Below are 25,522 nucleotides of genomic sequence, written 5' to 3'. Positions count from 1 at the left end.
GCGCCGATCCAAGCCCATCTAACCTACACTAGCCCACTATCCTCCATATGCCTATCCAATGCCCGTTTAAATGCCCATAATGAGGGAGAGTCCACCACTGCTACTGGCAGGGCATTCCATGAACTCATGACTCGCTGAGTAAAGAACCTACCCCTAACATCTGTCCTATACTTACCACCCATTAATTTAAAGCTATACCCCCTCGTAATAGCTGACTCCATACATGGAAAAAGATTCACACTGTCAACCCTATCTAACCCCCTAATCATCTTGTACACCTCTATCAAGTCACCCCTAAACCTTCTTTTCTCCAATGAAAACAGCCCCAAGTGCCTCAGCCTTTCCTCATACGATCTTCCTACCATACCAGGCAACATCCTGGTAAACCTCCTCTGCACCCGTTCCAGTGCCTCCACATCCTTCCTATAGTATGGCGACCAAAACTGCACACAATACTCCAGATGCGGCCGCACCAGAGTCTTATATAACTGCAACATGATCTCAGGACTCCGGAACTCAATTCCTCTACCAATAAATTCCTCTACCAATTAAACAAAGTTTAAAATCACACAGCACCAGGTTATAATCCAACAGGTTTGTTTGGAAATACTAGCTTTCGAAGCGCTGCTTCTTCTTCAATACATTATCTGAGCTGAGATGGCACCTACCGTTAAAAGCTATCTTGAGAATGCAACATTAAAACAAGTTCTGGGATTTACATATGAATGAACCGAAACTAGCATGATCATTCTAAAAGGTGAAAGACTCAAGCTAAATTTACTTAATATTACATTCCATGGCACTGCCATCCTGTTGCTATAAGTTCTGTGTGGACCATTCTACTCCACGACAACCTGATGAGGGAGCGGTGCTCTGAAAGTTAGTGCCTCCAAATAAACCTGTCGGACTATAACCTGGTTCAATTCCCGCCTCGGGCAACTGTCTGTGTGGAGTCTGCACATTCTCCCCGTGTCTGCGTGGGTTTCCTCCGGGTGCTCCGGTTTCCTCCCACAGTCCAAAGGTGTGCAGGTCAGGTGAATTGACCATGCTAAATTGCCTGTCGTGTTAGGTGAAGGGGTAAATGTAGGGGAATGGGTCTGGGTGGGTTGCGGGTTGGTGTGGACTTGTTGGGCTGAAGGGCCTGTTTCCACACTGTAAATAATCTATCTATCTATCTATCTATCTAGATTACCTGGTGTTGTGTGATTTTCAACTTTACTCTTATAATAAGACAAAGAACTAAGGATACCGGAGATCTGAAACAAAAACAGAAATTGCTGGAGAAACTCGCCAGGTCTTGCAGCATCTGCAGAGAGAAAGCAGAGTTCATATTTTGAGAGGTTAGGTAGAGAAATTAGAAGTAAGAGATCCTCTCCCTCCTGGAGATGATGATGAGAGAGCTGGTGAGAAGGACAAATAATTAGGTGATTTTGTCTCCATGAGAATCTCAGTCACCATCTCTGCAATTAACAGCAGGGCAGGAATTTCCATGGGTCAATTAATGGCCTCAACTCACCACCTCCTTGATCACCCATCTCCCCAGTGAATGGGAAAGGTAGCTACTTTCCTGATAAGGAAATCATAGCAACCTGCTTTGATGAGGAAACTACGTCCAATTGCCCTTACCTCTGACCCCACCCTGAATACCCCCTCCCATGATCCCCACCCCACAAGAAGATTCAAAAAAGACTTATCTTCTTTCCACGAGATCCTCTTGAGGTACAGGCCTTAACGGACACGAAGAAGCAAGCTCTGATTGGCTGATAGCTTCTGGTGCTGAAAATGTGTTGCTGGAAAAGCGCAGCAGGTCAGGCAGCATCCAGGGAACAGGAGAATCGACGTTTCGGGCATAAGCCCGAAGAAGGGCTTATGCCCGAAACGTCGATTCTCCTGTTCCCTGGATGCTGCCTGACCTGCTGCGCTTTTCCAGCAACACATTTTCAGCTCTGATCTCCAGCATCTGCAGACCTCACTTTCTCCTGATAGCTTCTGGTGACCCAGGTCGTGGCCTGTGCTGGGGTGAGATGCTCAGGTTCTTAATGACTGATTAGAGAGTGATCGGTGAGTTATTTTGCTGACTAGGAGTAGCATGTTAGGTGTCACTTAGCACACTCACCCATACTCAGAAAGGATTGGAAAAATCATGCCCACAGAATGTTCTAGAGCAATCCAGGCCTGATCTCAGGCTGGGCTGTTTATACATCCTGCCTTTCTTGTTGTATTGATCTGATACAATGTCAGTGTCTTTCTTTATGGCAGCGATATTTGCTTTAGAAGTACTGTGTTCAGAACAAGCTGTATGTATAGTCATGTTCCTATCTCGATGAAGCTGACTGCTTGGAAGGGTTTCATAGCTCATAATTAAGCTGGATTTTCTTAGAACCTCTTGTCCTCCAGCACCATTTTTAGAACCAACATTGTAAGCAAAAATGTTCAGTTTTAATGGTAATAGGAACATTATCTTCTGAGGATTGAAAAGCATGTGTCAACTCATAATCACCGCACATTAGACTATCAGGAACAATTAACCTCATCAACCCTGATAAAAGAGATACTGTCCCAGTTCCTACATGCATCATTATTTTCCTCATTTTAAAAGAGCATATTGTGAGATCTTATAATCGATCGCACTGTGCTGTAATAATTAACTTAAGCAAACAGACGACTGTCTGACTGGCTTCTGAGACGCGATCTAATAGCTGAAGTTTAAAATGGTAAGGAACCTGTTTGACAGGTCTATACATCCTTGTGAGTATTCACATGGACATCCACATTCTGTTCATGAGTCCAACATCCCTCACTTGAACAGAGATTTTGACATTGACTACCGCAAAATGCTCATGCATCTATCAGTGCCCTCGGATCACTACCACGAACTGTGAAGCATGCGAAACCCTGGCAACGCTCTCCTGAACTTGCTAATTGCTTTTTCCCTTTGATCCTCCTTCCCCAATGCTGACACACATCTATGTTTGAATTTTAAGGCCTCCTGTCAGTGAGTTTGCGAGACCCCTCATATTCTCCATATCGCCTGGCTGTCCCCAACACCCACCATGGCCTTGAACTGTTTGTAATTTTACAAATGACCCGGGTGGGTAATTCCTAGGGCAACCTTTCACCTTTGGTCCAATTTGGCATCTTTAACTGGCCAGTTAATAGTCACAATGTTCACTTGCAGTGTGGCCCTCGATTTTGAGGTTGACAAGAGCAATTCAGGACAGGAGGGAATGCCAGCTGAAGCCTTGAGTATGAAGGGCTACCTTTCCATATTGAGCACCCTCCTGCCGAATGCTCCCAACAAGGTGTCTTCCCAGCAAAAGCACCCACCTCATGATCAAGAAACCCGCTGTCGTCTTCCCCACCCCCTCCGCACGCAGGCCTCACGTCCCTGGTCTTAGCCTCCACCTCTCAGAATCCAGGGACTGAGTGCAATTCCAGCCCTGACCAGTGCTACCATTGGTGCTGCTGAGGCAACAGAACAGCCAGCCAATCAGCTTGCTGAAACAGATAACCTCACCCTCACTTGGGTGGAAGACCTGTCTCCAGCCAATTATCTCTCCTCGGAGCTGGACCTCTCACTTGCTGAGAATTTGTGATGCCCAGCAGTATTATTGTTAGATTATTAATCTGGGGACCTGGGTTCAAATCCTGGAATGGCAGATAGTGGAATTTGAATCCAATAAAAATCTGGAGTTAAGAGTCTCATAATGAACGTAAAACCATTGTCAAGGAAAACCCGTCTCATTCACCAATGTCCTTTAGGGAAGGAAACTGCTGTCCTTACCAGATCTAGCCTACACGTGACTCGCAACCCACAGCAATGTAGTTGATGCTTAATTGCCCGCTGGGTAATTAGGGATGGGCAGTAAATGCTGACCTGAACTGGCCCGTGATTCCCACATTCTGTGAATGAATAAAAAACGATGCAAGTGTGTATCCAGTTCTCTTCATGAGAATTGTTTATGAATAAATTAAAATTAGGCTTGACATGAATCTCTTTAAATCAGTTTGCCAAACATGAAGTTAACCATTGGTTTGTGAGGGAAGTGAGGCCATGCGTGCGGAGCGGGTGGGGAAGACAACAATAATTGGTTTGTGACTTTGAGATAAACAAAATCATGAAGAGCGTGGATAGGGTAAATAGATGAGGTCTTTTCCCTGGGATGGTGGAGTCCAGAACTAGAGGGCATAGGTTTAGGACGAGAGGGGAAAGATATAAAAGAGACCTACGGGGCAACTTTTTCCCTCAGAGTTGCTTGCTAAAAGTCCTGGAATTCCCTCCTTAAGGTCATTGTGGGTCTACCTACACCAAATGGACTGCAGTGGTTCAAGATGGCAGCTCACAACCACCGTCTCATGTGCAGCTAAAGTTGGGAAATAAATTGTCCACAAAATCCACATCCCATCAATGAATAAATAAATCCTGATAGTCAGTTGATAACGGACCAACCCTAAGCCCATCTTTACTTAGCATAGATATATTAATAGAGTGAAACATTAAAGTACATAGTTGTTAACTAAATTCTTCTCCTGTGATAATAAATATCTCTTTATTTGTCCTCAAGTAACTACACAACCAATGCCCTCAAGTCGCATATATTTAACTTCCATCTACTTAATCAAACAAATTCTTTCTCTTCAAATGAAATGTAACAGTTCTTATGCACAAAAAAACAAATGAAAGAGAAAAAATTGTTTTCCATACTTAAGAAAAGTCACTTTAGATATCCGTCCTCTCAAAATCTTTGTATAAACTAATGAAAGAGAAAAAATTGTGAGTCATTGAGTGTGTCACTGTGAGTCATTGTGTGTGTCATTGTGAGTCACTCAGTGTGATAGTGATATTCACTGAGTGTGTCACTGTGAGTCACTAAGTGTGTCACTGTGAGTTTCTGAATGTATCACTGTGAGTCATTGTGTGTGTCATTGTGAGTCACTCAGTGTGATAGTGATATTCACTGAGTGTGCCACTGTGAGTCACTGAGTGTGTCACTGTGAGTCACTAAGTGTGATAGTGATATTCACTGAGTGTGCCACTGTGAGTCATTGAGTGTATCACTGTGAGTCATTGTGTGTGTCATTGTGAGTCACTCAGTGTGATAGTGATATTCACTGAGTGTGTCACTGTGAGTCACTGAGTGTGTTACTCTGAGACACGGAGTGTATCACTGTGAGTCATTGTGTGTGTCATTGTGAGTCCCTCAATGTGATAGTGATATTCACTAAGTGTGTCACTGTGACTCACTGAGTGCGTCGCTGTGAGTCATTGAGTGTGTCATTGTGAGTCACTCAGTGTGATAGTGATATTCACTGAGTGTGCCACTGTGAGTCACTGATTGTGTCACTGTGATTCACTGAGTGTGTCACTGTGAGTCACTGGGTGTGTCACTGTGAGTCATTGAGTGTGTCATTGTGAGTCACGGAGTGTATCACTGTGGGTCACTGAGTGTGTCACTGTGAGTCACGGAGTGTATCACTGTGGGTCACTGAGTGTGTCACTGTGAGTCACGGAGTGTATTACTGTGAGTCATTGTGTGTGTCATTGTGAGTCCCTCAGTGTGATAGTGATATTCACTGAGTGTGTCACTGTTACTGACTGAGTGTGCCTCGGTGAGTCACTAAGTGTGTCACTGTGAGTCACTGAGTGTGTTACTCTGAGTCACGGAGTGTATCACTGTGAGTCATTGTGTGCGTCATTGTGAGTCACTCGGTGTGATAGTGATTTTCACTGAGTGTGCCACTGTGAGTCACTGTGACTCACTGAGTGTGTCACTGTGAGTCACTGAATGTGTCGCTGTGAGTCAATGACTGTGTTAGTGATATTCACTGAGTGTGTCACTGTGAGTCACTAAGTGTGTCACTGTGAGTCACTGAGTGTGTCACTGTGAGTTTCTGAGAGTGTCACTGTGAGTCACTGAATGTGTCACTGTGAGTCACAGTGTGTTGCTGTGAGTCACTAAGTGTGTCACTGTGATTCACTGAGTGTGTCACTGTGAGTCACTGAGTGTGTCACTGTGAGTTTCTGAGTGTGTCACTGTGAGTCACTGAATGTGTCACTATGAGTCAATGAGTGTGTTAGTGATATTCACTGAGTGTGTCACTGTGATTCAGTGAGTGTGCCGCTGTGAGTCACTGAGTGTGTCACTGTGAGTTTCTGAGTGTGTCACTGTGAGTCACTGAGTGTGTTGCTGTGAGTCACTGAGTGTGTTGCTGTGAGTCACTAAGTGTGTCACTGTGATTCACAGAGTGTGTCACTGTGACTCACTGAGTGTGTTGCTGTGAGTCACTAAGTGTGTCACTGTGATTCACTGAATGTGTCACTGTGAGTCACTGAGTGTGTCACTGTGAGTCACTGAGTGTGTTGCTGTGAGTCACTAAGTGTGTCACTGATTCACTGAGTGTGTCACTGTGAGTGACTGAGTGTGTCACTGTGAGTCACTGAAAGTGTCACTGTGAGTCAATGAGTCTGTTAGTGATATTCACTGAGTGTGTCACTGTGAGTCACTAAGTGTGTCATTGTGAGTTTCTGAGTGTGTCACTGTGAGTCATTGTGTGTGTCATTGTGAGTCACTCAGTGTGATAGTGATATTCACTGAGTGTGTCACTGTGAGTCACTGAGTGTGTCACTGTGAGTCACTGGGTGTGTCACTGTGAGTCACTGAGTGTGTTGCTGTGAGTCACTAAGTGTGTCACTGTGGGTCACTAAGTGTGTCACTGTGAGTCATTGTGTGTGTCATTGTGAGTCCCTCAGTGTGATAGTGATATTCACTGAGTGTGTCACTGTGAGTCACTGAGTGTGTCACTGTGAGTCACTAAGTGTGTCACTGTGGGTCACTAAGAGTGTCACTGTGAGTCATTGTGTGTGTCTTGTGAGTCCCTCAGTGTGATAGTGATATTCACTGAGTGTGTCACTGTGAGTCACTGAGTGTGTCACTGTGAGTCACTAAGTGTGATAGTGATATTCACTGAGTGTGTCACTGTTACTCACTGAGTGTGTCTCAGTGAGTCACTAAGTGTGTCACTGTGAGTCACTGAGTGTGTTACTCTGAGTCACTCAGTGTGATAGTGATATTCACTGAGTGTGTCACTGTGAGTCACTGATTGTGTCACTGTGACTCACTGAGTGTGTCGCTGTGAGTCATTGAGTGTGTCACTGTGACTCACTGAGTGTATCGCTGTGGGTCACTGAGTGTGTCACTGTGAGTCACGGAGTGTATCACTGTGAGTCCTTGTGTCATTGTGAGTCACTCGGTGTGATAGTGATTTTCACTGTGCCACTGTGCCACTGTGCCACTGTGAGTCACTGAGTGTGTCACTGTGAGTCACTGAGTGTGTCACTGTGAGTCACTGAGTGGGTTAGTGATATTCACTGAGTGTGTCACTGTGAGTCACTGATTGTGTCACTGTAACTCACTGAGTGTGCCACTGTGAGTCACTGAGTGTGTCGCTATGCGTCACTGAGGGTGTCACTGTGTGTCACTGAATGTGTCACTGTGATTCACTGAGTGTGTCACTGTTACTCACTGAGTGTGTCGCTGTGATTCACGGAGTGTATCACTGTGGGTCACTGAGTGTGTCACTGTGAGTTTCTGAGTGTGTCGCTGTGAGTCACTGAATGTGTCACTGTGAGTCAATGAGTGTGTTAGTGATATTCACTGAGTGTGTCACTGTGAGTCACTGAATGTGTCACTGTGAGTCAATGAGTGTGTTAGTGATATTCACTGAGTGTGTCACTGTGAGTCACTGAGTGGGTAGTGATATTCACTGAGCGTGTCACTGTGGATCACGGAGTGTGTCACTGTGAATCACTGAGTGTGTCACCGTGAGTCACTGAGGGCGTTAGTGATATTCACTGAGTATGTCACTGTGAGTCACTAAGTGTGTCACTGTGAGTCACTGAGTGTGTCACTGTGTGTCACTGAGTGCATTAGTGATATTCACTGAGTATGTCACTGTGAGTCACTCAGTGTGATAGTGATATTCATCTAATGTGTCACTGTGAGTCACTGATTGTGTCACTGTGACTCACTGAGTGTGTCACTGTGACTCACTGAGTGGGTTAGTGATATTCACTGAGTGTGTCACTGTGAGCCACTCAATGTGATAGTGATATTCACTGAGTGTGTCACTGTGAGTCACTGATTGTGTCACTGTGACTCACTGAGTGTATCGCTGTGGGTCACTGAGTGAGTCACTGTGAGTCACGGAGTGTATCACTGTGAGTCATTGTGTCATTGTGAGTCACTCGGTGTGATAGTGATTTTCACTGAGTGTGCCACTGTGAGTCACTGAGTGTGTCACTGTGAGTCACTGAGTGTGTCACTGTGAGTCACTAGGTGGGTTAGTGATATTCACTGTGTGTGTCACTGTGAGTCACTCAGTGTGATAGTGATATTCACTGTATGTCGCTATGCGTCACTGAGGGTGTCACTGTGAGTCACTGTGTGTCACTGTGATTCACTGAGTGTGTCACTGTTACTCACTGAGTGTGTCGCTGTGATTCACGGAGTGTATCACTGTGGGTCACTGAGTGTGTCACTGTGAGTTTCTGAGTGTGTCGCTGTGTGTCACTGAATGTGTCACTGTGAGTCAATGAGTGTGTTAGTGATATTCACTGAGCGTGTCACTGTGGATCACGGAGTGTGTCACTGTGAATCACTGAGTGTGTCACCGTGAGTCACTGAGGGCGTTAGTGATATTCACTGAGTATGTCACTGTGAGTCACTGAGTGTGTCACTGTGTGTCACTGAGTGCATTAGTGATATTCACTGAGTATGTCACTGTGAGTCACTCAGTGTGATAGTGATATTCATCTAATGTGTCACTGTGAGTCACTGATTGTGTCACTGTGACTCACTGAATGTGTCACTGTGACTCACTGAGTGGGTTAGTGATATTCACTGAGTGTGTCACTGTGAGTCACTCAGTGTGATAGTGATATTCACTGAGTGTGTCACTGTGAGTCACTGATTGTGTCACTGTGACTCACTGAGTGTGTCGCTGTGAGTCATTGAGTGTGTCACTGTGACTCACTGAGTGTATCGCTGTGGGTCACTGAGTGTGTCACTGTGAGTCACGGAGTGTGTCACTGTGAGTCATTGTGTCATTGTGAGTCACTTGGTGTGATAGTGATTTTCACTGAGTGTGCCACTGTGAGTCACTGATTGTGTCACTGTGACTCACTGAGTGTGTCACTGTGACTCACTGAGTGTGTCACTGTGAGTCACTAAGTGTGTCACTGTGAGTCACTGAGGGCGTTAGTGATATTCACTGAGTATGTCACTGTGAGTCACTAAGTGTGTCACTGTGAGTCACTGAGTGTGTCACTGTGATTAACTGAGTGTGTCACTGTTACTCACTGAGTGTGTCGCTGTGATTCACGGAGTGTATCACTGTGGGTCACTGAGTGTGTCACTGTGAGTTTCTGAGTGTGTCGCTGTGAGTCACTGAATGTGTCACTGTGAGTCAATGAGTGTGTTAGTGATATTCACTGAGTGTGTCACTGTGAGTCACTAAGTGTGTCACTGTCAGTCACTGAGTGGGTAGTGATATTCACTGAGCGTGTCACTGTGGATCACTGAGTGTGTCACTGTGATTCACTGAGTGTGTCACTGTTACTCACTGAGTGTGTCGCTGTGATTCACGGAGTGTATCACTGTGGGTCACTGAGTGTGTCACTGTGAGTTTCTGAGTGTGTCGATGTGAGTCACTGAATGTGTCACTGTGAGTCAATGAGTGTGTTAGTGATATTCACTGAGTGTGTCACTGTGAGTCACTAAGTGTGTCACTGTCAGTCACTGAGTGGGTAGTGATATTCACTGAGCGTGTCACTGTGGATCACTGAGTGTGTCACCGTGAGTCACTGAGGGCGTTAGTGATATTCACTGAGTATGTCACTGTGAGTCACTAAGTGTGTCACTGTGAGTCACTGAGTGTGTCACTGTGAGTCACTGAGTGTGTCACTGTGTGTCACTGAGTGCATTAGTGATATTCACTGAGTATGTCACTGTGAGTCAATCAGTGTGATAGTGATATTCACCTAATGTGTCACTGTGAGTCACTGATTGTGTCACTGTGACTCACTGAGTGTGTCACTGTGACTCACTGAGTGTGTCACTGTGAGTCACTAAGTGTGTCACTGTGAGTCACTGAGTGGGTAGTGATATTCACTGAGTATGTCACTGTGAGTCACTAAGTGTGTCACTGTGAGTCACTGAGTGTGTCACTGTGATTCACTGAGTGTGTCACTGTTACTCACTGAGTGTGTCGCTGTGATTCACGGAGTGTATCACTGTGGGTCACTGAGTGTGTCACTGTGAGTTTCTGAGTGTGTCGCTGTGAGTCACTGAATGTGTCACTGTGAGTCAATGAGTGTGTTAGTGATATTCACTGAGTGTGTCACTGTGAGTCACTAAGTGTGTCACTGTCAGTCACTGAGTGGGTAGTGATATTCACTGAGCGTGTCACTGTGGATCACGGAGTGTGTCACTGTGAATCACTGAGTGTGTCACCGTGAGTCACTGAGGGCGTTAGTGATATTCACTGAGTATGTCACTGTGAGTCAATCAGTGTGATAGTGATATTCACCTAATGTGTCACTGTGAGTCACTGATTGTGTCACTGTGACTCACTGAGTGTGTCACTGTGACTCACTGAGTGTGTCACTGTGAGTCACTAAGTGTGTCACTGTGAGTCACTGAGGGCGTTAGTGATATTCACTGAGTATGTCACTGTGAGTCACTAAGTGTGTCACTGTGAGTCACTGAGTGTGTCACTGTGTGTCACTGAATGTGTCACTGTGGGTCACTGTGATTCAGTGAGTGTGTCTCTGTGAGTCACTAAGTGTGTCACTGTGAGTCACTGAGGGCGTTAGTGATATTCACTGAGTATGTCACTGTGATTCACTGAGTGTGTCACTGTGGGTCACTGAGTGTGTCACTGAATGTGTCACTGTGGGTCACTGTGATTCAGTGAGTGTGTCTCTGTGAGTCACTGAGTGTGTCACTGTGAGTCACTGAGTGTGTCCCAGTGAGTCACTGTGTGTGTCACTGTGAGTCACTGAGTGTGTCACTGTGATTCAGTGAGTGTGCCGCTGTGAGTCACTGAGTGTGTCACTGTGGGTCACTGAGTGTGTCACCGAGTGCATACTGTGACTCACTGAGTGTATCACTGTGAGTTATTGAGCATGTCACTCCGTGACAGTTGTATCAGTGTGCTCCACGGAATGGCACCACGACTCAATGAACGTGTCACTGTTTCAATCAATTTGTCACTGATCCAGTGGATGAGTCTGTATCAATCAATTAACATATTGCTATGAAGCAATGAATGTGTCGCCTTGCTTCAATGAATCTGGCTCAATAACTCAGTGAAGGGACCACTGATTTGATCAATGTGTCACTTTGAATGAATAGTTTCAATAATGTGTCACCATTGGACATGTTACTCCAATGAAATAAATCTGTCACTAGGCTTCAATGGTGTGTCAGTTAGTCAATGAATGTGTCACAATGATTCAGTATTATGTCATTGTGATTCAATGTTGTGTCATCTTGATTAACTGGATATGTCACTATGATTGAGTAAATGTGTCAATTTGATTGTATTTCTGTTTTACTACAATTCTATCATTGTCATTCAATGGACATGTTGCTACTATTGAGCAAATCTGTCACAATGCTGAAATAAATGTGTCATTTATTCAATGGATGTGTCGCTATGATTCATTGTCTGCAACAGTATTTCAATGGAGTTTCACTACGAGACAAAAGCAATACTTTCATCTGAGTGTTCCATTGATGATGGGTTGGGTTCAATCCCTGACATCTCAACTGTTAAATCTGTCAAGATATCACTCAGGCCCAACTTTGTCCAGGGTACTGTCTGAGGCACAGGGGTGCTCGCAAGGAGCTGTCAGGTCTGTATTTGAAATACGTAAAGAGCCCATCAACACAGCCTGTTGTCCACCATTTTGTCTGTAGAATCATACAAACAGTGTTCTGGAGATGTGTGGAACCTACCAGGGTTGACAAGGTTGGAACTCAGTGTCGACTCACTGCTCTGTAGAACTGACCGGATGGAAATTGATTAAGCAATGAACCTGATCCTGTCTTCATCTCACGATCAAAAGGCTCACTTTTTCTTGAAAAGTCTTTCATGGGATGTGTTTGTCACTGACTCAGCTGGGATTTATTACCCATCCCTACCTGCCCTGAAAATGTGGTGGGAAGACCACTTTGTGGGCCATCAGGTGTTGTGGGCGCACCCCAGTGCAGTTAGGAAGCAAATTCCAGCAATTTGACCAAGGACTTCTTCTAAAGGCATATTTTAATTATTTTGCAAATAATTTGCAATGTTTTGACAGATTTTTCATGTGTCTTGGACTACACACAACCTTGAAGTATACTTTCTTTCCGTTCACAGGAGCACTGAATAGAGCTCTTCATTGGATCTCTGATCAGGAACAAGCACAGTGGCTCCACCCAGCAGCAGCTGCCTTCACGTTAGCCACATGGTGCTCAACAGGAGAGTGGGACCAACACAGAGTGATGCATTGGAAAAGAAGTGATCTGCTACCAGCACTCAGTTGCACATCAGTGCGATATTGAGCAGCTAAGGGACAGCTTTCCTCCTGCTGATTTAAGTGGCAGACTGAGTCTACAGGCCACATATTCAGCTATGTGCTATTCTTAGTGCTGCATTCAACTGCTCAGTTTAGTGACATCATTTGCAAAGAAGGAGTCATTTGCAGCGTTGCTTGATTGCTTGATTTGAGCAAGATGTTAGTGTTTGAGATTGAACACTAACTGTGTTGGGTTGATAACTTTCAGGTCATATCAAGCTATTGCTTATATGGAAGATTTCACACGCTGTCTACGCACCTTCAAGTTTTTTGATAGGGAGTGCTCCAGTTACACACATCTGCTCTCCTCGATTCTATGTCATGTCCAGATGACATCTCGGCAACTGATGTACCATTCTTTCCAGATGCTTTGAAGGAGACGCAAGTGGATTAAGGAACTGTGTTGTGGTCAGACTCCAATGTTATGTTATCACTCCCATAAAGGCATTGATGCGCTCGCTCAGAAGCAAAGACAGTAACCAGACCCTTTTATTTTTGAGGCGAAAGTGGGTACTGCAGATGCTGGAGATCAGAGTCAAGATTAGAGTGGTGCTGGAAAAGCACAGCAGGTCAGCCAGCATCCGAGGAGCCGGAAAATCAATGTTTCGGGCAAAAGCTCTTCATCAGGAATGTTTACTTTTGACCTGAGCATTGCAAGAATCATGCTGCAATGTTTAGATTGGAATAGGCCAGTACAGGGTTGCTTTTCATTCACATTGTTATCAGGGAGCCTGTGCCACAGTTTACACTCTGATGACAAGTTATGTCAGAAATTTGCAAGATAGTTCAGGGATCCAACAAGTGATTGCACTGTTTTCACACCAGTCAGTCAGTGCATCTCGTACAGCTTTATCAAGATCCAGGTGAGGTCCTTTTGCTGTCAGTACAGCATCAAAGAATTCAGACTAGCTTCTCTAAATGCATTTTTTTCTTGTTCAACTTCATCTGGTCATCTCTGTCACTAGATTCTGATCACGGCTCGCAATAGCTTCTTTCGTTGTGTCTCCACGTGTATAGAGTAGTCCGTTTGAAGAAATGCATCTGCATCTGGCTTATCTGGTACTATTTGTTCCTCTTTTTCAACATGCTGTTCTCATTCAGCTTGGAATATAAAGTCTTGCCTATTCTCTTATTAATATACTACAAATTAAATGAAGAACTGAGCTGAAGGTCTGAAACAAAAACAGAAATTGCTGTAGAAACTCAGCAGGTCTGGCGGCATCTGTGCAGAGAAAGCAGAGTTAGCGTTTTGAGTCTAGTTACCCTTCTTTCTATTATTACACTCTGGCTGATGACTCACACATACCAATAGCTTTCTTGAGAGCAAGGTTCTCAACTCTCAACTGACATTCTCTCACAAATCGAACTTTTACGCATGGGGCAATCCTAACTCTGTTGAGGTAAATTTTAAATTGTCCAAATTTATAGGATTCTATTGGATGTAACACTGGATGTAACACTGGATGCATAGTGATCAATAAGCTCCCTCTCGTTCTGTGCTTTGATAATAAATACTGATGATAGGGTTTACAGGGATATGGGCCAAATGCAGGCAAATGGGACTAGATCAGTTTCGGGTCCTCACGGTCAGTTTCTGGGCTGTATGACTTTATGACTGTACATCACATGATATGGACTTCAAAGTGTGTGTGTGTGTGTGTTTGTGCCTGTGGGTGTGTGTTTAAAGCTTTCAAAATCTCTGCAGTCTAGCTATTTTGTTTCTCCAGGCTGCTTCTAATACCTAGAAGCACTCGTTCCGCCAGAACTGAGAACAGAGTTGCTGCACTTACCTTCATATGTCCATTCACAAGAGCAGGGAGTGGGGAAGCCACAACCATTTTGATTCACCCATCAATACAAAATTGCAGGCTGCAATTATAAAATTGCTGGAACAGCTCAGCGGGTCTGGCAGCATCTGTGAAGAGAAGTCCGAGTTACTGTTTCGGGTCTGGTGACTCTTCCTTAGACCTTTACTTTATAACAGAAAGGCTTCCTTGCTGTTTCTTTCAGTAGCTGGCTCTCTTACAGCTCAGAAAACCCATGCTTTTTCAGCTGCCCCATCACTGACAACTTGTTTGAAGCAATGTGTGTGTTAAAGACTGCTGCAGACTGCTCATAGAGGTACTGAAAGCAGAAAGACATCACATGACTATGGAAGCCAGCCTGAACACTATAACAATTGCATTTCTCCAAAGATTTCAGACAGAGGTAAGTGACCTCACACCTAGCGCATTCAGATCACAACTCTACATTCCACCCCTGCTACATAGCGTAGCAAATCACCAAGACTCTTTCAAACTCACTTTCCAAATCTCTGACCTCCATCATTCAGACGGACAACGGCAACTGATGCATAGGAACACTGCCACCCGCATGCTGCCACTCACCACCCTGACATAGAAATATCTTCAGTATTACTGGGTCAAAATCCTGGAATTGCTTTCCTAAGGCCATTGTGGGTGCACGTACAGCACATGGATTGCAGTAGGCACAGTGGTTAGCACTGCTGCCTCACAGCGCCAGAGACCTGGATTCAATTCCTGCCTCAGGCGACTGACTGTGTGGAGTTTGCACGTTCTCCCCGTGTCTGCGTGGGTTTCCTCCGGGTGCTCCGGTTTCCTCCCACAGTCCAAAGATGTGCAGGTCAGCTGAATTGGCCATGCTAAATTGCCCGTAGTGTTAGGTAAGGGGTAAATGTAGGGGTATGGGTGGGTTGCGCTTCGGCGGGGCGGTGTGGACTTGTTGGGCCAAAGGGCCTGTTTCCACACTGTAAGTAATCTAATCTAATCTAGGCAGCGTAGAAAGAAGCTCACCACCATTTCCTGAAGGACAAGTAGGGATTAGCAAGGAGTGCTGGTCTTGTCAATACTACTCACATCCCAAGAACAAATGGCACCCAGCTTACCTTTCCTTCCCTGCTGGGGTCATTCAGCCCACATGAGTCACTTTAACTAGTTTCAAAGGGGCAGGGTGGGAGCTGCTTTCCTGATCCCCTACTGACCTCCTCATCATCGCCATCTGGCCCACTGGAGAGGCAGTCATCACCCTGCAGTGAGGAGGTGACAGCATTTCACTTCACATCCTCCTCTGTACAGGATGTGCAACAATGAGTCAGGCACATGGGGTGAAGGTGTGTTGGAGGCTTGAGGAGAATGTGCATGGCAAGGGGATGGTGGAGTAACTTTCCTACATCTTGCCTCTTTTCCAGTGACTTCGGAAGCAATCTAAAATTCAGCCGTTATAACTCCTGTTGGGGTTAGGGTCACCATTAGGATTAGAATCATAGAATCTCATCGGTTCCACACCAACCCTCTGACGAGAATTCCACCCAAACACCCATCCCATAATCCCACATTTTCCACCTAGTCTACACATTCCTGCATTTCCCATGACCGTTCCACCTAACCTGTACATCCACCTAACCTGTGGGAGGAAACTGGAGCACCCGGAGGAAACCCAAGCAGACACGGGGAGAATGTGCAAACTCCACACAGACTACTCCTGCTCAAATATTCTATCTTTCGGCGCATGACGGTTTTAAATATGTAATTCAGAACTTTTCAGTTTTGGTGCCTGGTGTTTTACAGGCACAATCCAAAACATGCATGTGCAGAAAACATCGATCTAAAAAAATTAAACATTTACATTTGTAACACCGTCGGTTGTGCTATCACGTGCGTCTCTTCGACACGAATTGGCTTTAACGCGATTGAAGAATTCAGACCGTTATTTGTAGAACATGACATTTCCTTACCTGTGTTGGTTATAATGCAATTCCAGTCCCATTATTTTAGATGGTGCAGCCATTGCACGATTTTCTTATAACATGAGATCGTGCGAGTACAGGGCTATCGCATTATATCGGAAACCAACTTTAATACAAAGGAAATGCTGAAACTCTTACAATAACTAAAACGTATCATGAAAGTAAATAAAACATCAAAATGAAATCAAAATAACCACACTTAACCAGAAATAAAAGTTTGCAAATCAAAATGCAACTAATAGTCAAGAACAAAATGACATTCTGTTGAGAGGCAAACATGATCAGATCAGTAAATTTAGTTGGTAAATTTAAGAGAAGTGACTTGGAAGGAAAACAAGTGGGAACAGGATTGTTGTGTTGTTGAGAAGGCTAGTTGGAACATTGCAGCTAAAATGAGTGTGAGACAATGAGATGACTCCTGTTTTACTGGTGTCAGGTTGGCTGGAGGCACCACCTCTAAGATAGACATTTAAGACCGTAAGATACAGGAGCACAATGAGACCATTCAGCCCATTGAGTCGGTTCCACCGTTTGATCATAGCTGATATGCTTCTCAATCCCATTCCTCTCCCTGTAACCTTTGATCCCCTCACCAGTCAAGAACCTCTCTGTCTCTGTCTTAAATGTACTCAATGACTGAGCCTCCACAGCCCTCTGTGGCAATGAGTTCCACAAATTAACCACCCTCTGGCTGAAGAAATTCTTCCTCTTCTCAGTTCCAGAGGGCGATTCCTTTCTTCTGAGACTGTTCTCTTGGATCCTAGTCTCTTCTACCAGTGGAAACATATTCTCCACGTCCACACTCTCCATGTCTCTCAGTATCCTGTGAGTTTTAATCAGATCCTAAACTACAGTGTCTGGAGGCTGGGAGCCAGAACAGCAGCTCAGCAAGTGGAGGGATTGAGGGGAAGGTAAATATTAGCACCAGTGATTCAGAAAGGATGGACATGCAGAGACAGGTAAATGAACGCAATGGGCTGAAGCATGTTTATTTCAATGCAAGGAGCATTATAGGTAAGGCAGAAGAGCTCAGAGCATGGATCAGTACATAGGACAATGATGTTGTGGCGATTACAGAGATTGGAGGGACAGGTCTGGCTGCTCAACATTCTAGAGTTCTGTTGTTTTAGAAGTCGCATTACTAATCAAGGAGAATGTCACATCTGCACACAGAGAGGACATACACTGAGGTTCAAAAATAAGATGGGTGCAATCACTCTGCTAGCATTATACTATAGCACCTCTCTCCCACCACACCCCACCCCAACAGCCAGCGAGACACTGAGGCACAAATATATAGGCAGATTATGGAAAGATACAATAAAAAAAGGGTTGTCATAGTGGGTGACTTTAACTTCCCCAATATTGACTGGGACTCCCTTAGAGCAAGAGGCTCAGATGGGGCAGAACTTGTTAATGTACCCAAGAGGGTTTTTGAAACAGTATGTCAATAGTCCAATGAGAGGAGGGGCCATACTGGACCTTGTACTGGCTAATGAGCCTGGCCAGGTGACTGACCTTTCAGTGGGACAGCATTTGGGAAATGGTGATCACATCTCCTGGAGTTTTAAGACAGCTATGAAGAAAAATAAATCAGGACCTTGTGGGAAAGAACTAAACTGGGGGAAGGGAAATTCTATCCGTATTAGGCAGAAGTTAGGGAGTGCTAATTAGGAGGAGCTGTTATCGGGCAAGTCCACATTTGACCTGTGGGAATTGTTTAAATTGTCTATTGATGAGAGTTCAGGACCAGCATCTTCAAGTAATGAGCAAAGTAAGGGATTCTTGGAAAATGAAGGAGCTTGTGAATTGAGTCAAAAGGAAGAAGGAAGCATAGGTTTAGGAAGCTAAAATCAGACAGGGGCCATGAGGCAAATAAGGAAAGCAGAAAAAAGTTCAAGCAGGAGAGCAAGGAAAGACAATGAAATAACCTTAGTAAGGAGGATTTAAGAGATTCCCAATACATTAAAAACAAAAGGATACCGAGGGAGAAGGTAGGACCACTCAAGGACAAAGGAGGGAACTTGTGGTTGGAGACAGAGGATGTAGGCGATATTTGATTCAATATTCACCCAGGAGAGGCATATAGAGGATAGTGTGATCAGTGTGAACCATGTTAGTATATTAGGACATTTTGAGATCAAGAAAGAGTGGTGCTGGGAATCTTGAAGAACATTAAAGTGGATAGGTCCTCAGGGCCTGATGGTATCTACCCCAGGTTATTGAGAAAGGCAAGACAGGAGCTTGCTGGAGCTCAGACCAAGATCTTTCCTTCCTTATTAGTCCCTAGAGAGGTCCCAGAGTACTGGCGAGAAGCTAATGTTATTCCTCTGTTTAAAAAGAGAAATAGGGATAAGGCAGGAAAATATAGAACATAAGATAATGCCAGTAGCAGTGGTGGACTCTCCCTCTTTATGGGCATTTAAACGGGCATTGGATAGGCATATGGAGGATAGTGGGCTAGTGTAGGTTAGGTGGGCTTGGATCGGCGCAACATCGAGGGCCGAAGGGCCTGTACTGCGCTGTATTTTTCTATGTTCTATGTTCTATAATACAGCTCAGTACAGGCCCTTTGGCCCTCGATGTTATACCGATCTTTTATCCTACTCTAAGATCAGACTAACCTATATACCCTTCATTATATTATCTACCATGTGCCAATTCAAGAGTCGCTTAAATGTCCCTAATGTATCTGACTTGACATTCCATACACCTTCCATTCTCTGTGTAAAGAACCTACCTCTGACATCTCCCCTAAACCTTCCTCCAATCACCTTCAAATTATGTCCCCTTATGTTAGCTATTTCTGGCCTGGGAAAAAATCTCTGGCTATCCACTCTATCTATGGCTCTCATCATTTTGTACACCTCTATCAAGTCATCTCCCACCCTTCTTCGTTCCAATCACCTGGTACTTTGGACAGTGGGGATGCAAAGATCATCGTCAAAGGCTTAGCAATCTCTTCTCCCACTTCCCGTAGTAACCTTTTGTATATCCTGTCTGGCCCAGGGGACTTACCTTTCCTTATGTTTTTCAAAATTTTCAGCACATCCTGTTTCTTAACACCAACCTGCTCGTGTATATCCGCTTCTTTCACACGTCCTCACAAATGACAAGGTCACTCTCACCAGTGAATACTGAAGCAAAGTATTCATTAAGGACCTCCCTCCTCCTCCAACTCCAGCTACAAGTTCCCTCCTCTATCCCTGATTGGCCCTACCCTCACTCTGGCCATTCTCCTGTTCCTCGTGTAAATATAGAACGCCTTGGGGTTTTCTTTAACCCAAACCATTAAGGCTTTCTCGTGCCCTCTTCTAGCACTCCTAAGTCCATTCTTCAATTCCTTCCTAGCTACCTTGTAACCCTCTAGAGCCCTGTCTGATCCTTGCCTCCTCAGCCTTAAGTAAGCTTCCTTCTTCCTCTTGACTCGATGTTCCACATCTCTTGTCATCCAAGGTTCCACCACCCTCCCATTCCATCCTTGCCTCAGTGGGACAAACCTATCCAGCACTCACAGCAAGTGCTCCCTAAACAACCTCCATGTTTCTGTAGTGCATTTCCCTGAGAACATCTTTTCCCAATTTATGCTCCACATTTCCTGCCCAATAACATTGTAATTCCCCTCCCCCAATTAAATACTTTCCCATACTGTCTGCTGTATCCCTCTCCATGACTATCTTCAAGGTCAGGGAGTTGCGATCACTATCACAGAAATGCTCTCCCACCAAGAGATCTGATACCTGACCTGGTTTGTTGCCAAGCAAAAAAATTCAATATGGCCTCCCCTCTCATCAGCCTATCTACATATTGAGTCAGGAATCCTCCTGAACACTCTTGACAAAAACTGCTCCATTCAAACGATTTGAACTAAGGAGATTCCAATCAATATTAGGGAAGTTAAAGTCACCCATGACAACAACCCTGTTACTTCTGCACCTTTCCAAAACCTGCCTCCCAATCTGCTCCTCCTGTCTCTGTTGCTAATAGGAGGTCTGCAAAAAACTCCCAATAAAGTGACTGCTCCTTTCCTGTTTCTGACTTCTGCCCATACTGACTCTGTAGACAAACCTCCTCACAACCTCCCTTTCTGGAGCTATGAGGCTCTGCTTGATAAGCAATGACACTCCCCCACCTCTTTCACCTCCCCCCTCTATTCCTTTTGAAATAGTGAAACTCTGGAACTTCCAACAACCATTCCTGCCCCTGTGATATCCAAGTCTCCACAATGGCCAGAACATCATAGTTCCAACTACTGACCCATGCTCTAAGTTCATCACCCTTATTCCTGACATTTCTTGCATTAAAATAGACACACATCACACTGACTGTAGCTTTGCCCTATCAACTGTCTAACCTACCTCAAAGACTCTCTGCATACTGTGTCTGGCTGTACACCAGCTACTCTATCCTCTGATCTGTAGCTCCAGTTCCCACCCCCCTGCCAAACTAGTTTAAACCCTCCCGAAGAGTTCTGGCAAACCTCCCTCACAGGATATTGGTACTCCAATGTTGAGTCTCAGATCGGTGGTTGGGTAGCTATTGGAGAGAATTCTTAGGGATAGGATTTATGCATATTTGGAAAAGCATGCCCTAATTAAGGACAGTCAGCGCGGCTTTGTTCGGGGCAGGCTATGTCTTACTAACTTGATTAAATTGTTCGAGGAGGTAACAAAGATGACCGATGAGGGTAGTGCAGTGGATATTGTCTACATGGATTTTATTAAGGCTTTCAACAAGGTCCCTTATGGTAGGCTAATCCAAATGGTTAAAGTCCATGTGATCCGCAGTGACTTGACCGCGTGGATTCAGAATTGGCTTGCCCATCGAAGCAGAGGGTAGTGGTGAAAAAGTATTTTTCAGGCTGGAGATCCGTGATTAGTGGTGTTCCGCAGGGATCCATACTGGGACCTCTGCTGTTTGTGATATTTCTAAATAAGTTGGATGAAAATGTGGGCGGCACGGTGGCACAGTGGTTAGCACTGCTGCCTCACAGTGCCAGAGTCCCGGGTTCAATTCCCGACTCAGGCGACTGACTGTGTGGAGTTTGCACATTCTCCCCGTGTCTGCGTGGGTTTCTTCCGGGTGCTCCGGTTTCCTCCCACAGTCCAAAGATGTGTTTTGGCCATGCTAAATTGCCTGTAGTGTTAGGTGAAGGGGTAAATTGTATGGGTGGGTTGCGCTTTGGTGGGTCGGTGTAAACTTGTTGGGCTGAAGGGCCTGTTTCTACACTGGAAGTAATCTAAAAAAAAGTAGATCGCTGGGTTGGTAAGTTGAGTGATGGATAATGTAGAAGGATACAGCGGGATATAGATCAGTTGCAGATATAAGCAGAGAAATGGTCAAGATGGAGTTCAATCTGGGTAAGTGAGAGGTGCTGCATGTTGGGAAATCAAATGTTAAAGAGAAGCATACAGTTAATGGCAAGACTCTGAATGGCATTGATGTACAGAGGGATCTTGGGGTTTAAGTCCATAGATCCCTGAAAGTGGCCATGCAAGTAGATAGGGTGGGAGAGAAGGATTCCTGAAGAAGGGCTCATGCCCGAAACATCGATTCTCCTGCTCCTTGGATGCTGCCTGACCTGCTGCGCTTTTCCAGCAACACATTTTCAGCTCTGATCTCCAGCATCTGCAGCCCTCACTTTCTTCCAGGGTGGGAGAGAAGGCTTATGGCATGCTTGCCTTTATTATTTGGGGAATTGAGTGCAAGAGTCAGGATGTCATGTTGCAGCTGTATAAGACTTTGGTTAGGCCACACTTAGAGTATTGCATTCAATTCTGGTCGTCACATTACAGGAAGGATGGGGAGGCTTTGGAGAGGGTGCAGAAGAGGTTTACCAGGAAGCTGCCTGGATTAGAGAGTATGAGCTATAAGGAGAGGCTAGAAAAGCTCAGTGGTGGAGGCTGAGGGGAGACTCGATAAAAGTCAAGAAAATAATGAAATGCTCTGATAGGGTTAATGGTCAGAACCTTTTTCCTAAGGTTGAAATGTCTCACATTAGGGGGCATGCATTTAAAGTGTAAGGGGATAAGTTCAAAGGAGATGTGGGGTGGGGGCAAGTTTTTTTCATAACGAGTGGTAGGAGTCTGGAACGCACTACCAAGGGTGATGGTGGAGGTGGATATGTTAGGGGCATTTAAGGGATTTTTAGATAAGCACATGAATATGCAGGAAATGGAGGGATATGGACTATGGACAGGCAGAAGGGATTAGTTTAATTTGGTGTCATGTTTAGCACAGCATCGAGGGCCAAAGGGCCCGTTCCTGTGCAGTTATTGTTCTATGTTCTACTCCCCCTCATCTTTCTAAACTCCACCGAGTACAGATACAGAGTCCGCAACTGTCCTTCATATGATAAGACCTTCATTCCCAGGATCATTCCTGTAAACCCCCTCTGGACCTTCTCCAATGCCAGCACATCCTTCCTTAGAAAAGGGGACATCAGCTGCTCACAATATTCCAAATGCCATCTGACCAGAGCCTAATACAGACTCAGCAGTAAATTTCTGCCCTTGTATTCTAGCCCTCTTGAACACTTACATTGCATTTGCCTTCCTAACTGCTAACTGAACCTGCATGGTAACCTTAAGGGAATCCTGAACTAGGACTTCTTTGGGCTTCAGATTTCTGAAGCCTTTCCCCATTTAGAAAATAACCTCCCACCAAAGTGAAATACCTCACACTTTCCCAAATTATATTCCATCTGCCACTTGTTTGCTCACTCTCCTAGACTATCCAGGTCCTTCTGCAACCTTCCCGCTTCCTCAACATTACTAGTCCCTCCATCTATCGTTGCGCCATTGCAGAATTAGCAATAATGCCCTCGGTTCCTTTGTCCAGATTGTTATTGTATGACCTGAAAAATGTGGTCCCAGTTCAGACCCCTGCAAAACCTCACTCATCACTGCTGTCATCCTGAAAAAGAATCCTTCATGTCCACTCACTGCCTTCTGCCACTCAGCCAATCCTCTATCCATTCCAGCACCTTCCCCTAACACCATGGGCTCCTATCTTATATAGCTGCATCCTTTATGGCACCTTGTCTAAGGCCTTCTGGAAATCCATTAGGTTGCATCCACTGGCTCTCCTTTGTCTAACTTGCGAGTTAACTCCTCAAAGAATTCTAACAGATTTGTCAGACGTGACCTCTCCTTGGCGAAGCTGTGCTGACTCAGTCCTAATTCACCGTGAACTTCCAAGGACTCCGTAATCTCACCCTTAATAATGGACTCTAAAATCTGACCAAAGTGATTGAGGTCAGGCTGACCAGCCTATAGCTTGCTGTCTTCTGCCTCCCTCCCTTCTTAAGCAGGGCTGTTACATTAGCAATTTTCCACTCTTTGAGATCCTGCCTAACTCCAGTGATTCCTGAAGTTTATAAGGTACAAGCCCGAAATTCCTGATGAAAGGCTTATGCCCGAAACGTCGATTCTCCTGCTCCTCGGATGCTTCCTGACCTCCTGTGTTTTTCCAGCACCACACTTTTTGACTATAAGTCTGGAAGCAGAGTTTGAGGACAGATATAGGTTAAGGAGAAACAGAAGGTTCTTTACACATCGAGCTATGAGACTGCGGAATTTACTTCAAAATTTAATGTTTGAAACTTAAGCTAACGTTGATAAGAATGTTGGCATCTGAGATTAGATTGGATAGACAGATGAAATTAAAATGAGCCAAGTGACAAAATATGATTTGTATTGTTTGGTCATGTAGAGGCTCACTGTTGATTTGAGCTGAGTGGTATCTTATGGAGTTGCATTCTACCTTGCTGAATAAGACCCAATTATCAGGAGTGCTGCCCTTCTGAACAGCCATTAGGCTAAAGCCGGCCTCTTCAGTCGGATGTTTATGATGCCAAGGCACCAGTAAAATCAGATGTGGAGCTTTCCCAAGTTTGAGGCCAACATTCTTCTCTCACAATACCACCAAAAATGGATGAATCCATCCTTCAGTCCCTGCTATTCAGTTGACCGTCTGTTGTGTAAAAATGGCTGCCCAAATAAACCTACATCACAAGTGTCAGTACACACCAGCTTAATTTATTGGAAGTGAAATCTAAGATACTTCCTCATGCCAGTTTTGTAACTTTTGTTTTGCTAATTAGGTGGCACCTAGAGAACAGAGAAGAAAGTGGAGAGAGATTTTTTTTGGAGAATATGGAGTGGCATTCTTTTTCCTGGCACTTGGAAGGATCACAGATGCACTTCAGTTCATGAATAAAACAGTGATTATTAATGATATAGCCATTAATTAAACAGTGGGATTTGAATATTTATAAGGAAATAGGAACAGACGTCATAAATCAAGGGTACTTTGAGAAACAAGAGGTTGAAGTAGGGCAGAAGAGGATGGAAGCTTCTTATTCATTAGATGCAAGGGTGCAACTTGAGATTAAAAGTGACATAAAGGTCGTTTGATGAATTGGATTTTCATATCAGGAAAAGAAATATATACTGGTAGTCTCAGAAATTAAATAAATGGAATTTATTATGAAGACCGTTGGATTTATGATACTAGCACAGGGCAGCATGATGGCTCAGTGGTTAGCACCAGGGAACCAGGTTCAATTCCAGCCTCGGTGACTGTGTGGAGTTTGCACATTCTCCCTGTGTCTGCGTGGGTTTCCTCCGGGTGCTCCGGTTTCTTCGCACAGTCCAAAGATGTGCAGGGTAGGTGGATTGGCCATGCTAATATGTCCATTGTGTCCAGGGATGTAAAGGCTAGGTGGGTTAGCCATGAGAAATGGGTTGGAGAGATGTTCTTAGAGAGTTGGTGTGGGCTAGATGGGACAAATGGCCTCTTCCCACGCTGTAGGGATTCGATGAATAGCAAGTTTAATAAAATTATTTTAAAAGTGTAAAATTTTGAAGAAGGGCTTTGACTTTTCCACGTGGAGATAAGGCTGTTGAAAAGTTGTTTCATGAAAACTTAGCTGAAAATGTTTAGAAAAAGTATATTTCATTAAAAAAGTGAGGCAATAATACAAATGAAAGAAATTCAATTCTGCAGTATCAGAAATGCTGAATCTCAGCAAATGTGTTAAACCGAGATCCTATCTGCCGTCTCCAGTAGATTTAAACAATCTCATTGCGCAATGCAAAAAGAGCTGCAAAGTTACCAGATTCCCTGGCTAG

Source organism: Chiloscyllium plagiosum, unplaced genomic scaffold (assembly GCF_037043375.1).
Source record: "Chiloscyllium plagiosum isolate Xiang-an unplaced genomic scaffold, Cpla_swu_hap1 HiC_scaffold_25, whole genome shotgun sequence".
In the NCBI taxonomy this organism is placed as follows: Eukaryota; Metazoa; Chordata; class Chondrichthyes; order Orectolobiformes; family Hemiscylliidae; genus Chiloscyllium; species Chiloscyllium plagiosum.
The sequence above is the reverse complement of the archived record's forward strand: the minus strand, read 5'-3'. Positions refer to the sequence as shown.